The sequence below is a fragment of the Poecilia reticulata genome, chromosome 3 (assembly GCF_904066995.2).
Source record: "Poecilia reticulata chromosome 3, P_reticulata-male-v2, whole genome shotgun sequence".
Lineage (NCBI taxonomy): Eukaryota > Metazoa > Chordata > Actinopteri > Cyprinodontiformes > Poeciliidae > Poecilia > Poecilia reticulata.
In genome coordinates, this window is record NC_088832.1 from 1,552,414 (window position 1) to 1,569,440 (window position 17,027).

Here is a 17,027-nt window from a genome sequence, read left to right on the forward strand (position 1 = left end):
TGAAAGGCAGCATAGCAAGGTATGTTTGTGTTTACATTTTGGTTGTACTGTAAGAGTTTGAGCATGCTTCTTCACTTCCACAACATAGCACGAGAAGCTAAAGCACTTAGCTATCCCTGCCTGCACAGAGACAGTAGCTAAAACACCAGACTCAGTCACTTCACAAGACATTGATGGTCTGACGTCACTAACAGACGTCAAATCGTCTGACAGTGTCCTCATTCACAGGACAGTATTGCATGTATGACAGTGTTAGTGTATGAAAGACAGGATGATGGTGTAGAGACTTTTTGGATGGTCTAACTAAAGGTAGAGCTGTGGATTAAGAGATGGCTTGGCATTTCTCACTGGCTGATTATTCTAAGTTATTTTTTTCATTGTTAATGCACAGTTCAATTGAGACAAACATTGACTTTAATTGTCAGTAAATTAATTAAATTAATTAATGGCTACTTTGTGAATTTAGTTAATTTTGGGGAAATTCTGCTCTGTGGACTCACTTAATTTAAGTTAATTCAGAACAAAAGTCATTTAAACTATAAAGCAAAGGAAAGAAAACGATCATGGTGAGATCATGAATCTTTTCTGTGTGCGGGCTTTTAAAGATCAAAGACCTGTGAATGCGACCAACATTAAGGCCTCAGAGCAGACTTAGCACTTTTTTTTTGATTCACCATTTCAGAAAGTTTTGTAGAAGAACAATCAAACTACCTGTAATTATGCTTCAGGACAAGAAAATATATGAAGAAAAAGAAGCACCAAGAACAGCAATAAAAATGTGGATTTGAACAGATGGACAGGGAGTTTTTCATTCAAACATCATCACCATCCTCATCATCCATGTCAGTTCCATCCGCTAGAGAGCAGCTGCTCAGTGGGAAGATGATTTCCCCACTCCACAGAGAAATGGCCACCAGAGACTCTATTCTCTACCACCGTTCTGTTTTAGACAGTTAGAAAAGCTATCTTTTCCCTGCAATGCATATCATTACAGCAACATCAACACTCGACTTTAGGCAAGAACCAGCTCCTTGTTTTTATCAGGTTATTTTTGCTTCCTGGGGTTTCGTAATACATCCCAGCTCAATTATCTCAAAATATTATGTATATGAATGTTTATTCTCCCTGTTCAGAATGATAGAACATTAGAGCAATGTTTTTAATATGCAAACTATCCTTGTCAACCAGGCTGGGATTGAGAGGCTACCAATTATTCAGCATCCAACATTAAGAGATGATTATCTAGGTGAGGGACTTGGTTCAGCCTCCACAGCAAGGAAGTGGAGTATTGATTGGCCATCAGGGAGCTAATAACACAAGGTTATCTGCATGTAGCATAACACAGTCTCCATACTTAATAGAGCAATCCAATCTAGATTAAATATGTCCTTATATGTAGTGAGAAGAGGTGTTTATCTTCCACAGGCGAACAAAGGTCACACCATCTCACAACCATCTATGAAAAGCCAGTGGGGTCACATCCTAAGCTAGTTTCATTGTTCACTTTCACCCCAAGGATGAAACACCCATATACAGCCTCAGATGTGGGATATGCACGTTGTATGTACGTTGGAAGAACTACACCTCAGCTACACCAACGGACTCCCCAAAAGAGAAAGGCCAGCTCCACCGCTTTTCTCCACCTCAAGGACAGGGGGTGCACTCAAATTTATAGAAGTCATCTACATTAACCATGAAAAGTCAGCATTAGCAGACAAGGTGGCCTCAGCTTCTATATTCCAAACATCTACAAGGCTGACTTGACCTGTCTCCCCGGGTGGTTTCACAATCATTCTTGCCTTTATGTATGCAAACAGAACAAGTGACAGGTTGGCTTCATTTGGAAGTGATGGACAGAATGGGTGGTTGGTTAGAGACTGATGTGACGTGAATAACCTTTAGTGTGACTATTATGACAACATACTTAAAATAAATACCAGCACGGTATGTTGAGGTGGTTGGGAGCAGTGATGGTTATAGGGTGTTAGCTGCTGTGAGGAAGGATCTATGATCTGTCACTGAAGGAGTTCTCTTGTTCAGCCACAGCTCCCTACATGGGGAGAGAGACATTGTCCATCACTGAAAAGGGGCACATTGTCTAACAGTGATGGTTACTGTAAGACAATCAACATTGTGAATCCATCCATCCATCCATCCATTTTCTATACACCCTTGTCCCTTGGTGGGGTCGGGAGGGTTGCTGGTGCCTCTCTCCAGCTAACATTCCGGGCGAGAGGCGGGGTCACCGTGGACAGGTCGCCAGTCTATCGCTGGGTAACACAGAGACACACAGGACAAACAACCATGCACACACACACTCACACCTAGGGGCAATTTAGACAGGCCAATTAACCTGACAGTCATGTTTTTGGACTGTGGGAGGAAACCGGAGCACACGGAGAAAACCCACCATGCACAGGGAGAACATGTAAACTCCATGTAGAAAGACCGGGGCCGGGAATCGAACCCAGAGCCTTCTTGCTGCAAGGCAACAGCTCTACCAACTGCGCCACTGTGCAGCCCCATTGTGTTCAGTTTATTGTTCAGATAAATGCCCGGATAAAAGAGTTCACTATCTCTGTGTCCACTCCCTGAATGGTCACAAGCAAACTGGATTTATTATAACAGACCTGATTATATACTGATTTTGACTAGAAGATGAAATACTACCACCACTTTTTTTACATGATTAATTGTTTAGATAAAAACCTATTGTGGAATCTTTTCACTGAGAAACACACAACAGCTTCCAGTCCATACTTTGGCACCATGTCATTGATACATACAGAAATAAGATTTTACATTCCTTTAATTTCTACATGAATTGAATTATATTAAAACCTACAGAAATATGAACATGTTGGTGAAAAACTTTGTCAACAAGTGCTAGAATACCTGCCCCACTGTAATTACTGCTGTGTTTTGTTGTGTGATCTAAAAGAAACACAATTCAGGCTAAGGACATCGAAATCACCTCATGGTGGGGGAATTACTCTGTCTCTTTTAAAGTACCCCTCTGTCCCAGGCTAAACACCATCACCTCCATGGATAAAAGTGAGTTCAGGGTTTTGTGTGGCAATTCTCCGGGGAGGCCAAGCACAGCGTTAGCCCCAAAGATTACATTTCAGTCTCAGATTTCCAGTCTAAAGCCTGCCAGATGGAACAGGAAATTGTGTTGCTGTCAGTAAAAAATGAAAAAGAGTACATAGTAAAATGTAGATGGTCTTCTTAGAAATGGCCACCACAACCCTGGTTGTGTCCCCTGGGTTCTGCCTGTCCACCACGTCCATCTTGTGTCAAGAAGCTGGTCCTAATATGGAATTGGGACAGAGATGGGCTCTATGTGCAAAGGTGTGTGTATGACAATATGAAACTATGTGGCAACGTAAATTCAACAAGCTCACAATGTAAACATATATTCTGACCCTAACCCTTTCTTCTTACTTTCTTCTGCTACAATGTTCTCTGGTGGCAACCTGAGGCAATTATTTGGCTAATTCTGCTACCCTGTCATAGATTTGTCCACTTTTCTATAAAGCCAATGCACTTGCACTTGTTTGGTTAGAGTCAAAATCATTTATCAGTCAAAAGTACACAACATACTGAAAGAGATCCATAGTGATGAGACAGGGACTTTATTTTTTTTCTGAAGAGAAGAGGGTTTGAGGGGCTAAAACCATATTACACCCACTTCAGGTTTCACTAAAGCACAACCATCATGAAAGAGGGTGTAAGTGTACAAATGAACACCAAAATACTATTTCAACTGTGTTGGTCTTTTTGTCTTTTCTCAGTTTCCTCAGTTCTTTCCTCAGTTCAGTTACACTTTTTTTAGTTATTCATTTTTAGAAATCCAAAGTAGAATGTATTTAGTACTTTCGGAACAATGTTGTTTCCTTTGAGCTTGGGAAGGTGATGCAACGTACAGCCCATCTTACTTTGAGATTGGAACTTTGTCTGATTTTACAATATTTTGTAAAATATGGTCTCAATTTCCTGGCATTGAACAAGACTGGCAAGACCAGTAACCATTAACTTCTTCGCTTGTAATGCAATAATTGTGTGTCTTTGTCCTTACGTTTGTCTGCATGTGTCTGTGTGTGGCTGTGTGCCAATGGAAGGTAAGCGATGAGTGGCCTCTAAAAGAAGCAATGTAGGTCATGTAGCGAGTCGAGCCTCCAGGCTTCTTTGTGAATCAGGTGTTATCCGCACACTCTCCCAAAAACACAAACAGGTAAGTGAAGGAGGAGGAAGAAAGAACAATTTATCAATGCAAAGTTAATAACATCTATTTGAATCTAACCAAAAATCAATATTTCATTACCAAATTGTTAGTGGGAATAAAGAAGGATTGGGGAAGTTGGGGTGGCTGCAGTTACAATGAGGTGTTGGGCATTTCTACGAGCAAGACGGGATGATTCATGAGGCCATCAGGCCTGGAAGGAGGGAGGGGGGAGGGGCTTAGGGACGAAGGGAGAGTGAATGAGGAAAGTGCTGAAAAAAGAAAACTTTGAAAGGCTTTGAAATGGGTTTGCTCATTAATGACCTTGGTGACAAAGACAAAATAAATATGGAAGAATCTATGCCTACTGGTGAGTATGAATTTATAAATTACTACAGAGATGAAAGGGAAAAAAATGAAGACTATCTTACTGGAGTGTACAAGAGTATTATCTAAATGATTTTATTTTGTTATCACAGCCAAGATCCTCTAGTCAACAGTAAATCAACAATGATGAGTTAAGATGTTAGGCAGATTTTTTTTTTGTCTTCTATCATGTTAATTGTTTTTGCTTCAATCACTTCAAATAATTCCAGTTAAAGTTTTGCTAACTGACAAAATATTCATGCTACATTTCGAAGTAAGAGAGACTGTACCCCCAAAAGGTTTTCCATGGGAGTGTTTTGTGAGCATGTGGCACTGGGACACGACTAGTGGTGCTCCTTTTCATAGAGCCTTTTTAGACATTCATTTTGTGGGGAGCAATGAGGTCATGATGGTTTCTACAGTGTTAAATTGCCTTTGTCTGGTTCAAAAGATTAGGGTGACGGGAATGAGATCTTTTGACTTCAAACACTTGGAGCTCATCGCACAAGATAAATCATCAAAATACAACTGGAAACATGCAACAATCTGGTCAGCAATTATGTGAGACAGAGAGACAGACGGACGGACGGACGGACGGACGGATGGACGGAAGGATGGATGGAAGGATGGATGGACGGACGGACGGACGGACGGACGGACGGACGGATGGATGGAGACAAAAAGATAGACTGATAGGATAATCTTTCACTGATGAAGCTCTTACCAAGGAAAATACTGCCAAAGCATTTCTGACATACTCCAGATGCTGTCATTTTTTTTGATGTGTTTAATATGCAAAGTTGTATTTACCTGATGAAAAGCCAGACAGATGGATGTTTATATCCTGATTATATATAATGAAAATTATATTGAGTTTTGTGCAATTACTTTAACAAAGACCATTTCACATGACAGATATCACAATGCTGGAGAGGGAGGAGAGAAACAGGCAAGGGGTGATAAAAACTGACAGCCGTTTCAGCTAACAACTAATTGACAATTTTGGTATGACAGTTTTTATGGGCTAAAGTCATCAGAAGAAGCTGCTTTCACCAAAACAGCCTAATTGAACACCGCATTAGTTTTATTATGCAAACTATCCAGAATCATTTGAGCGATGTCCCAGTAAGCATGTTTCTACTGTGCACAGGTGACATAGTTTCCATGACTAGGTTTTGCCAAAGGCCTCTCCGCTGAATTAACACCCATATCAGGTTTTTCTGTACAAATCAGTCAAATCTAACTTGGTAGTAGTTTGGATCATGAGATTTCACCTCATCCCAGTTTGGCGCAGGAAGGAAGAGTGTCTTTTTTTCTGATTCCAGACTGCATGCACGTCAGGTGACAATTAAAACATAACAACATAAATTGTCTGCTGTCACATCCAGTTACCGTCATACACTGACTAATTTCATATCAATGCAAAGAAAGAAACCCAGGCACACATACAGACATCTATGTTACATTGACTTAAAACACAGCATTGGTTGTACAGCATTAAATTAACACCAGTGGCTCCTTTCACCTCCTCAGCTCTTTAACAGTCACATGTTATGAGCAGCTATAATCATCTAACCCCCAGCTGTGGTCTTTCTTTGTGTGAGTCAGTATGTGTGTTTCTTTTTGTTTTCTGGTTTCTCTGAGACCCAGCTGAAACTTTCTCTAACTTGTTTACAGACAATCCAAATATGGCAGTGGAGCTCTAAATAATTCAGCTGCTGCTAACATTAAACAACTGTTAACACACCAGAATAATTAGTTATGCTCTCCTGACATGTTTGCATCATTAATAATTAATGCATTTGTCGTAATTAAAAACAACACTAGTTTAGCCTTGAATCGTCTTTCTCAAGGAAATAGTGTAAAAAAGCAAAACCACTACGAACATTAATTAGATGCCTTGATTAAAAACTTAACCAACCATTGCGGAAGCATATATATATATATATATATATATATATATATATATATATATATATATATATATATATATATATATATATATATATATATATATATATATATATATATATATATATATATATATATATATATATTAATATATATTTCCCTGGTTTAACGCACCTGGATCAAATGATGGCTCATTAGAGACCTAAGAAGAACATTGACATGCTGAAAAGATTGTTACTACCACCAGGGAGAGAACTAAAACATGCAGGATGCCGGCCCTCGAGGACATAAAAACATAAGATGAATATATAAAATAATAAATAAATACCCCAGAATATTGGGCTTATTTCAGTATTTAATGTTCTTGTAATGCTTTTAAAAATGTGTCCCTTAGTCAATTATTAAATATTATTGTAAAAAAATGTAAGAAAAATTAAAGAAGAAAGTTAAAGAAAATTCTTTATATAAAATCTGTTTTATTAAGCAGTTTTCTGTATTCACCTCCTTTGGCTGTTTTACCATTTTAATTGGTTTTGCAAGTCAATCATAATCAACAAAATTTGGCTTTTTTGACCCAACAACATAAAACTGCTTATTTTCCAAATGCCAAACATGTAATGTTTTGATATTTGTTCACATCATATTCCTCGAAACAATTCAAGTTTCTCTTTCTGCAAATCCAAACAAATTTACTTCATCAAATTATGAAACACACAGCCACAGCAGCAGAGAATCAGCTCCAGCACTCCTTTCCTCCTGTTGTCCTTAGCTACATGTTGTTTTGATACACAGCTGCCATCTGTGTGAAATATTAATGCAGTGGGCTGATTTGGGGTGTCGAGCAGTGTCACTCATTTGGCTTTTAATCATGCAGCAGCTTGAGAAAAAAGGAGGGAAAATAACTTCCCTTCCTGGGTGGCTGTCAAAGTCTTCCCAAAGTCATCTGGCACGTAGGGCGTCATGCCTGTCACCTGTCTCTTCTATCATTGACAGCTGCATTTTTGGCTCATCTTCAAGTGGCTGAGCACTTTCACGTCTAGCCTCTCTTTCAGCCAAAACAAGGATGCCAAGCATGAAAATTTAAAAACAATCCTATTGCATTGTGAACCCTCTGGTAGGTTGTCTTCTCTGAAAAGAACACTTAAGAATATGTATCAAGAATATGTATTAAGATTTAGTTGGACATATTCAAATATATTCTGAATATTGGTATGTCACCTTAAACATTCTACATTTTTAGTGCAACGTTCAAGAAAAATGAGGAAAATATCACAGTCGGACAGTGGGGAAGTAGGGGGTTATCCTGTCAGACCGTCAGATCAAGAAACCACAAAAAAAAATCTAAAAGCGCACACGGGGTCAGTGCGACCTCACTGGACCACATACAGAGTAAAAGGGAATTTTAAAGACTAAAAAGTTTATAAATGACAACTTTCCACTTTCAAGTACTACATTTTGTCCACCAGGGGTGCCCAAAGTCGGTGTCTGTGTTATTTAAATGTTCTCTGTGAAGCCCTTTGGGCTACGTTTGTAACATACATTATTATTGAGATACAATGTTATCGGGGAAAAACAGCATGACTTACATGCTTCCTGTTAGCTAATGTAGCATGTTTAATGGCCATCGCAATGGTAAAAGACCAAACCTTGCAGATTGTGGAGTGACCATTGTCGATACAAAGCAAGTGAGTAAATCAGTTGCTTAGGAATTACCTTTATTCCTCTTATCTAGACAAAGCTGCAGTGATGGGGGAGATGGCCATGCTCCAGAAACAACAACGCAGAAACCATTAGCAGTTGAGAGACATCCTCAATTGGAAATATCCATATTAGGCAATATGCAAATGCAATTGATGGTGTTGTAAATTTGGCAGAGGTGACAGCAAACAACATCTCAGCAGCCATGATTAAAGTGTGAAAGCTACAAAAAAAACAGAGGGAGGGAGAAGAGCCATGCAAATAATGAGTGGTGCAGAGGAAGGAGATAACCATTGACTGAAGTGACTGGGCCTCAGTCAATGGCAAACGAGCCCCATCCTTCCAGCGTTGGGAGCCGTGCTGTGGCTTCTTTCCTTTACTGCTGTCGATAGCTGTCAGTCCTTAACTGCTCGTCCGCTGCTGCATTAGTATACTCTCACCGCCGCAAATTCAACAACCGTCATCCACTGACCTTCCCTGTGGTGCCTGTCCACACATACAACCAGATATCATTATCAAGACCTCAAAAAACCCCGGTGGATATTGCAATGAAAAGGTTACAAGCATTCAGTAAGAAAGGGAAAAAAAAGGCAGAAATAAATAAATATACTATATATAAATAATAAATGAATGGCATTTGGGGCAAGGAGCAATGTGTGTGGACGTCTTTGTGTTTGTGACTGCATGAGTGGATGTAGCTATAAAACCCAGCTTACTCTTTATACACCTCTTTTTTTTTGAAAATGTCACAAAACCTGATTTATAGTCTGTCATGTGAGTGCATTATTTGGCTTTGCCAGTCTTAATCATTCACAGCTCCTATACACCCCCAGCTTCCCTCCCTTTTTTTCCTCTCTCTCTCTCTTCAGGCTGACATGGATTATTGAAATATAAAAATAAGTAGTAGAAGGGTTCCCCGGAGCGGTATCAAAATGTCAGGTTTGTACTTACAGCCTGGTGCTGCTCGACAGGGTCAAGGGCTTCAATTATTTGTGTATGTACAGCCTGGCACTACATGAAAGGTTATGTCACCCCGCAGCTGTTTATTCCTGAATACTGGGTGGTTACTGAAGCAGGGCTTCAACATTAACTGCACTACAAAAACGATATAACATGTGGAGGAGAAAGGTTCATATAAATGCAGAAACAGAAAAGGCAATGCCAGAAAGCATTGTTTTAGTAAGTCTGTCAGGTAAAAAACAAAAGTTGTTTTAGATTTGGAGTGTTTGATCGCAGTAGCACAACTCTGTTCTATTCAGATTTTTTTCTTATTTTAGAAAAAAGAAATGAAATGAGAGACCAGAAAAAGAAGTCCATAATATATAAAACATCCCTCTGAATGCAATCAGAACAATTTACTGCCCTTTTACTCCAGTCTAACTTTAAAATGACAATGGAGAAACCAGGTGACATGAATAACAGGCTGTTCTTTCTTTTCATGTTTCCACCACACCAAACCAACAACCATCAGGCCTCAGAGCTACTAGAACAGTGTTATAAAAAATAAAGAGTCAAAATATCTAAAATATCTTATTTGAAATAAATTCCAAGTCAGGAAAGCTAAGTCAGGTTGCCATGGAGCTATTGGACATGCCATAATAAATTGTGCAGTTTGGACATTACTTTGATCGAACTTCTGCTTTTCTAAAAAGTCCTGTACTTTTGGGGAGGTGTGAATGTGCAATTGAGCTCTAATGAAGACCAAAGACTGATCGCTGGTCTGCCTACAAACCTCGGCCTATGCTCAGTTGAAGTGAACTCTGCCACAGCATAGCATCATTATCTTAGAATCTGCAGCATCACTTATTGTCATTCCTTCAGTCTCTAAAAGTTTTAATGAGTTGCTCATCTTGCCTAGAATTAATCTATCTAAAACTATTGTTTGATCACTTTTATATCTCTTTCTGTTTGTGCTGTAACGGAGAACATATCACTTGATGGAGATCTTTTCATCCAGTGAAATTTTGAACAAATTGCACCCAACTACTTGAATCAGAATCATTCTTCCTTTATATATATAATAAAGGAAGAACAGTATGTACTTGTGTGTAAGTACCACTGAGTGTATTGTATGTTGTGATAGTGCAAATATGCTTATTGTGTTTCACAGCAGAGTAGCTGACTCCTCTGTGCTGCTAGGTGTTCATTGTGTTCATTGTGTTCATCAGAGAGACAGCCTGGTGAAGGTTTTCCTTTCTGCTGTCGCTACATGCATGCCCTGCACTGGAATCGACTGTCCCCTGCTGCTACATCCTCATCCAGTCAATGCTGCAGTCAGTGATTTGATGCAATCTGCCAAGTCACCACAGATCAAAAATCTTTTTTTAAACCAATTTTAATGTATTGTTTGCTGCCAAGGATCCTATTGAAATGTATGTGATGGACTTTCCGTTTGTCTCTGAAATGGAATTGTGTACAAATTGGAAGGTTATTTTTCTTGTGAAGTGTCTTAAGACATCTGTGATAAGATTACAGACAACAGATTTTTTTTTGAAGGATTTGATTAGGTTTCAGCTTGAATCAAAGTGTTTCTTAGAGTAAAGTTGTAAAAGTAGCAGTCATCAAGGAGGAAAAGGCTATTTTGAACATTATACATGTGCAGTTTTACATGATAATGTGTCACCATATCAAATGCTGAATTTTTAAAAGTTTGATGTTTTTACCTTGTCTGTTGTAAACAAGTTGAGAAGATGCTCAATGTTTTGTTTTTAATTTCATTACATTTCAATGTGTAAAAGTGGAGTCAGAGAGTGTGTGTGTGTGTGTGTGTGTGTGTGTGTGTGTGTGTGCGTGTGTGTGTGTGTGTGTGTGTGTGTGTGTGTGTGTGTGTGTGTGTGTGTGTGTGTGTGTGTGTGTGTGTGTGTGTGTGTGTGTGTGTGTGTTTGTAGACACCAAGTTGCCAGTCAAGGGTGATTCTTTTTTTACGACAACATTTCGTCTTTGGGATTTTTGAAAACAAAAAAGTATTAATGTTTTAAGTTTTAAATATTGTGTTACAACACTGACAAGTTTAACAATAAGAAATAAATAATAGGCAAGCTCAGGATTGGATAAACTAATAATTATACGTGTTTTTTTCACCATTGTCTCTGAATGTGTTCCACCCTGTTAGGAACATTTACATATAGACCACAAAGAGTTAAACATGTACATTTTGAAAATATTTTTTTTTACTTTTTCTTAAAAAGAGTGTATCCCTTTTACTATATGTTTTATTTTTGAAATTGTAACATCATGTAGTTACGAGTCAATTATGTCCGTATTGTAAAAAATAAAATAAATTTTTTTTTAAACTTATACCAATATGTACATTTATTGGTCTTCAATTCCCAACATGGCACAGAAAAATTCACAGTACTTGTTTTTTCTGTAACACTATTTAATAAAAACATGTGTGGAATGGAACATCACACCCTGTTATTGTCCCGTAACAGGGTGAAAAAATAAACGTCTTTGATTCTAAAATCTGACGATTTTCATCGTTGGTTGCAGGATTGCCTCTTTCAAGTCAAAGTATAGGCAGAGTATTTGTCCTGGCTCTATTTGGGAAAACAAGTGAAATCCCTGTAGAGGATTTTCCCACAACAGGTACTCAGTGTTCCCCTCACTGGGGGTACCTAGTGAAATGAAAACAGATAAATGGCAAAGACACCTGATAATACCTCAGACTGGTCTGCACCTCTATTCCATCATCTGAAATTTTTTATTTTACTTAAAATGATTACTTTTCACCCTGTTTGGTTCATGAACCTAACAGGGTGGAACTTTTCTAACTAATCTACCTGTAGCTCTTTATGTGGTCAACATTTAGCTAGTTAACCTTCAACATAATAACAAACCTTTAATGACTAAATCTAATGTAATGTTTTTAAATTCTACTGAACAAACATTTTCTACAATCTATCTTAACAGTGTGGAACTTTAAGGTTGACTCATACAGGTTTAATATATTTAAGATTAAAAAAAGTAAGGAGATAGTGACAGTTGAAGCTTTCCTTGTTTTCCATGGTTGAATTCACTTCAAAACCAATTGATGTCACTTCCATTAAATGGTTTTAATATAATTTTAGACTTTTTGAAGGTAAAAAGGAAACATCCTAACAGGGTTGGAAGTTAGTACTGGGACATGTATAATATGAAGAAAATATCAAATAAGAAAAATAGTTTCAACACATTAAATTGCATATTAAAATAAGGTTAGGCCAGTTAATCAACTTATTCAAGAAAAACAGAATATATATATATATATATATATATATATATTTAATATTTTAAAAGTGTGAGGAAGTATATTACTCTGCACTGTGGACACAATAAAATTAAACATGTTGGTCAACAAAAAGGTGTGCAAAGAACAATATAATATTTAAAAGTGATTTTATTTATATTTGAATAATGGCAAACATCTAAATGTATAATTAAAATACTTTGTTGTAAATATTTAAAATATTTGGGACATTTTACCAAAAATAATTGTAAGCAAAACACGGGGACATGGAATGTTGCCACAAAAAAAGAATGACCCAGGAACAACCAAAGGAAACAGGTAAACAGTTTTATTTTTAGTTTAGTTATTTCAGTGTTTTTTTTTCCTGTTCAACACTTGGAGATTAAGGAAAGTTGTTTGCAATCTGCAGCTTTGCCACAAGATGGCTCCAGATCCTTCCATGTGTTTTTTCCCCTCTCTGCTGAATTAATATGGTTTTCCCTATTGAAAGTAGTGTATAATTGTATAATTGTTTAAAAGTCTGTCTTCAATTTTTCCTCAGCAACTTAGCTAAACAACTTCAGTCAGATTGGATGAAAACCATCTGTGAACATCAGTTTTCAAATCTGAACATTGAAATTTGACGAGGTCACATTAACGAATGAATTTACTATCATTTAACCCCTTAAGTGTCAGTACCAAAAACACCTGAAAAGATATACCGAAATTAAATAAGCTGCTGTTCTTGAACAATTTGGAGTACATGCAAAAGCTTGGTCTCTTTATAAAGATGACAAGCTAAATTTTCTATTTTTTCAGTCAAAAATACTTTAACTGTAAGTAGTTTGTAGATACTAGATTTGTAACACAAAAGAAATTGAAAAAATTTGCTTCACTCAGATTTTTCATTTTCATTTCTGTAGATAGACATTAAGTTCCTCCCAGTGGCTCCTCGGCTACTCCCAGTAGCACCTCGGCTCCTCCTCGTGCTCCCCCTAGTCCTCGCCTCCTCGTGATCCTCCGGAGTCCTCGCCTCCTCGTGCTCCTCCCGGGTCCTCGCCTCCCCGTGATCCTCCGGAGTCCTCGCCTCCTCGTGCTCCTCCCGAGTCCTCCCCTCCTCGTGCTCCTCCCGGGTCCTCGCCTCCTCGTGCTCCTCCGGAGTCCTCGCCTCCTCGTGCTCCTCCCGAGTCCTCCCCTCCTCGTGCTGCTCCCGGGTCCTCGCCTCCTCGTGCTCCTCCCGAGTCCTCCCCTCCTCGTGCTCCTCCCGTGTCCTCGCCTCCTCGTGCTCTTCCCGGGTCCTCGCCTCCTCGTGCTCCTCCCGAGTCCTTGCCTCCTTGTGCTCCTCCCGAATCCCTGCTTCCTTGTGACTCTTTCGAGTCCTGTGCCGGCCCCTCTGAACTCTCGACTGGTAAATTGAGAGTTTCGCTTGTTGACTCAGCTTTGTCTTCACTGCCACCAGATTCTCTTCACCACAACGGACTGGTACAGCGCTCGCTTCACTGCAGACGCTGCGCCAATCCGCCAGTCAATCTCCCGCTTCCTTCTTCCCTCATTTGTGAACAAGGCCATGGTCCGGCTCAAGACCATGGCCTCAGATTTGGAGGCACTGATCCTCATACTGGCCGCTTCACACTCGGCTGTGAACCGGTCCAGCGAGAACTGCAGATCACAACCTGATGAAGCCACCAGGACTACATCATCCGCAAAAAGCAGAGATGCGATCCTAAGGCCACCAAAACGGATCCCCTCAACACCTCGGCTGCACCAAGAAATTCTGTCCATGAAAGTAATGAAAAGAACTGGTGACAAAGGGCAGCCTTGGCGGAGTCCAACTCTCACTGGAAACAAGCCCGACTTCCCTGCTGAGGATGTAGAGCTGGTCCAGTGTTCCATTACCAGGATGAAAATCACACTGCTCTTCCTGAATCCGAGGTTCAACTATCCGACCGACCCTCCTATCCAGGACCCCTGAATAGACCTTACCAGGGAGGCTTAAAAGTGTGACCCCCCAGTAAATGGAGCACACTCTCCGGTCCCCCTTTTTGAAGAGGGGGACCACCACCCCAGTCTGTCAATCCAGAGGAACTGCCCCTGCTGTCCATGCGATATTGCAGAGTCGCGTCAGCCAACACAACCCTGCAGCACCCAGAGCCTTAAGAAACTCTGGACGGATCTCATCCACCCCCAGGGCCCTGCCCCCAAGGAGCTTTTTAACCACCTCAGCGACTTCCTCCCCAGATATTGGAGAGCCCGACCCAGAGTCCCCAGGCTCAGCTTCCTCAATGGAAGGCATGTTGGTAGGATTGAGGAGGTCTTCGAAGTATTCTGCCCACCAGGCCCGAATTGAGGTCAGCAGCACACCATCCCCACTATAAACAGTGTTGGTGCTGTACTGCTTCCCCCTCCTGAGACGCCGGATGGCGGACAAGAATCACCTCGAAGCCGTACAGAATTCTTTTTCCATGGCCTCTCCAAACTCCTCTCACACGCAAGTTTTTACCGCAGCAACCACCCGAACCGCACGCCGCTTCGTCTGCCTGTACCCATCAGCTGCTTCTGGAGTCCCACAGGCCAAAAAGGCCCGACAGGACTCCTTCTTCAGCCTTACAGCATCCCTCAACGAAGGTGTCCACCAACGGGTTTGAGGGTTGCTGCCGTGACAGGCACCGACAACCTTGTGGCTGCAGCTCCGATAAGCTGCCTTGACAATGGAGGCACAGAACATGGTCCATTCAGACTCAATGTTCCCCACCTCCCCCGGAACGTGTTCGAAGTTCTGCCGGAGATGGGAGTAAAAGCTTCATCTCACAGGGGACTCTGTCAGACGTTCCCAGCAGACCCTCACAACACGTTTGGGCCTTCCAGGTCTGACAGGCATCCTCCCCCACCAATGGAGCCAACTCACCACCAGGTAGTGGTCAGTGGACAGCTCCCCACCTCTCTTCACCCGAGTGTCCAAGATATGCCGCCGCAGATCCGATGATACGACGGAAAAATCGATCATTGAACTGTGGCCTAGGGTGTCCTGGTGCCAAGTGCACATATGGACACCCTTATGCTTGAACATGGTGTTAGTTATGGACAGTCCGTGACAAGCACAGAAGCCAACAACAGAACACCTCTCGAATTCAGATCTGGGGGACCAGTCCTCCCAACCACGCTCCTCCAGGTCTCACTGTCATTGTCCACGTGAGTGTTGACGTCCCCCAATGGAACAAGGGAGTCCCCAGGAGGGGCACTCTCCAGTTCCCCCCCTAAGGACTCCAAGAAGGGTGGGTAATCTGCTCTGTCAGCTCCAGCGTCTGTCTGCTCCAGTTTGCATTTCAGACACAAACAGCCACTCTCAATGCCACACAATTTTTGCATATGGGTTCTCCTCCTCTTCATCGTCAAGGACTTCTCCAAATAACAATCCCATTACGTCAGAGTATATTCCTCGTGTAGCATTGAGGGCTTTGCGTAGACCTTTAACCATACCTGCTCCACAAACACCGATGAGGTCCTGGTCAAAAAGGTTTGAAAAATATTTCCTCCCTTGCTGAGCCTGGCCGACGTAATTCTCAGCTGGTTGTACATCCTCGTCATCTCTGTCCGGTGGTGGGAGAAAATCCACGCTGTCAAACTGGAAATCAGTGTAACACGTCTGTGTCGATGCATCGTTGACTTGACGTGGTCGATTTAAAGCTCTTATTAGGTCTACGCGAGACAGTGGCACTCCGGTACAAAAGATTTTTGATTTTTCGACCAGCCCCATTGTGGAGCTGATATGGCGGGAGGGGAGAAATTCAGGTTTTTCTCGAGCCACGTTATTCCTGAATTTCTCAAAGTTATAGGTGGTATTTAGTTTGGGCTGGTCGACTTTGTGCAGCCCCAAACCAGATCCAATGAAACGTGAAGATCCAGATAATAAACTCATGTTAAAAAATGATCGGTGCTGCTGTCTCTTACTGACGGACGTTGAATACATATAACAGAGTTCTTCGGTATATAACCGCCTCTGTGACGTCATAGGACGGTACTTATCTAGCCACGTCACTGTGTATGTTGCGTAGGCAAAAAGCAGGTGACGTCAGCAAGGTGAATCCCAGAGCGTATCACGTGACAGGCTGAAGCTCGAACGCCATATCACCTTAGCTAAAAAAATTTAATTATATATAAATGGCATTAATTTATTAAATAAAATTTAAATAAAAATTGTATCATTCTTTTCTATTTGCAGCCTTCCGGCTATATATATATATATATATATATATATATATATATATATATTTTTTTTGTTTTTTTTTTTTTTTTTTTTGCGGCTTCATACTTTGACTTCAGCGTGTCATTACACTGGAGATCAAATCAATCAGCTCCATTTGGATGCTGGTTGGTGCGTTTTCCACATCGACTGTGAAGGGATTACTTAGCAGTTCAAATCTACACTTCTGGGCATGAAAGTCGGCAAATCTCCGGCTAAACTCAGCGCAGAGTTCGCTGAGTTTATCAGCAAACTGTGCAGGGGAACACGGCGTTAGAGAGCTGCGTTTTTATGGTTTGGCAGCAGGGAAAATGGCCAAGGTTTCCTTGTTGCATCGGATTTTCCCACAGGCACAGTTTAGTTTTAAAAGGTCTCACTGTGTC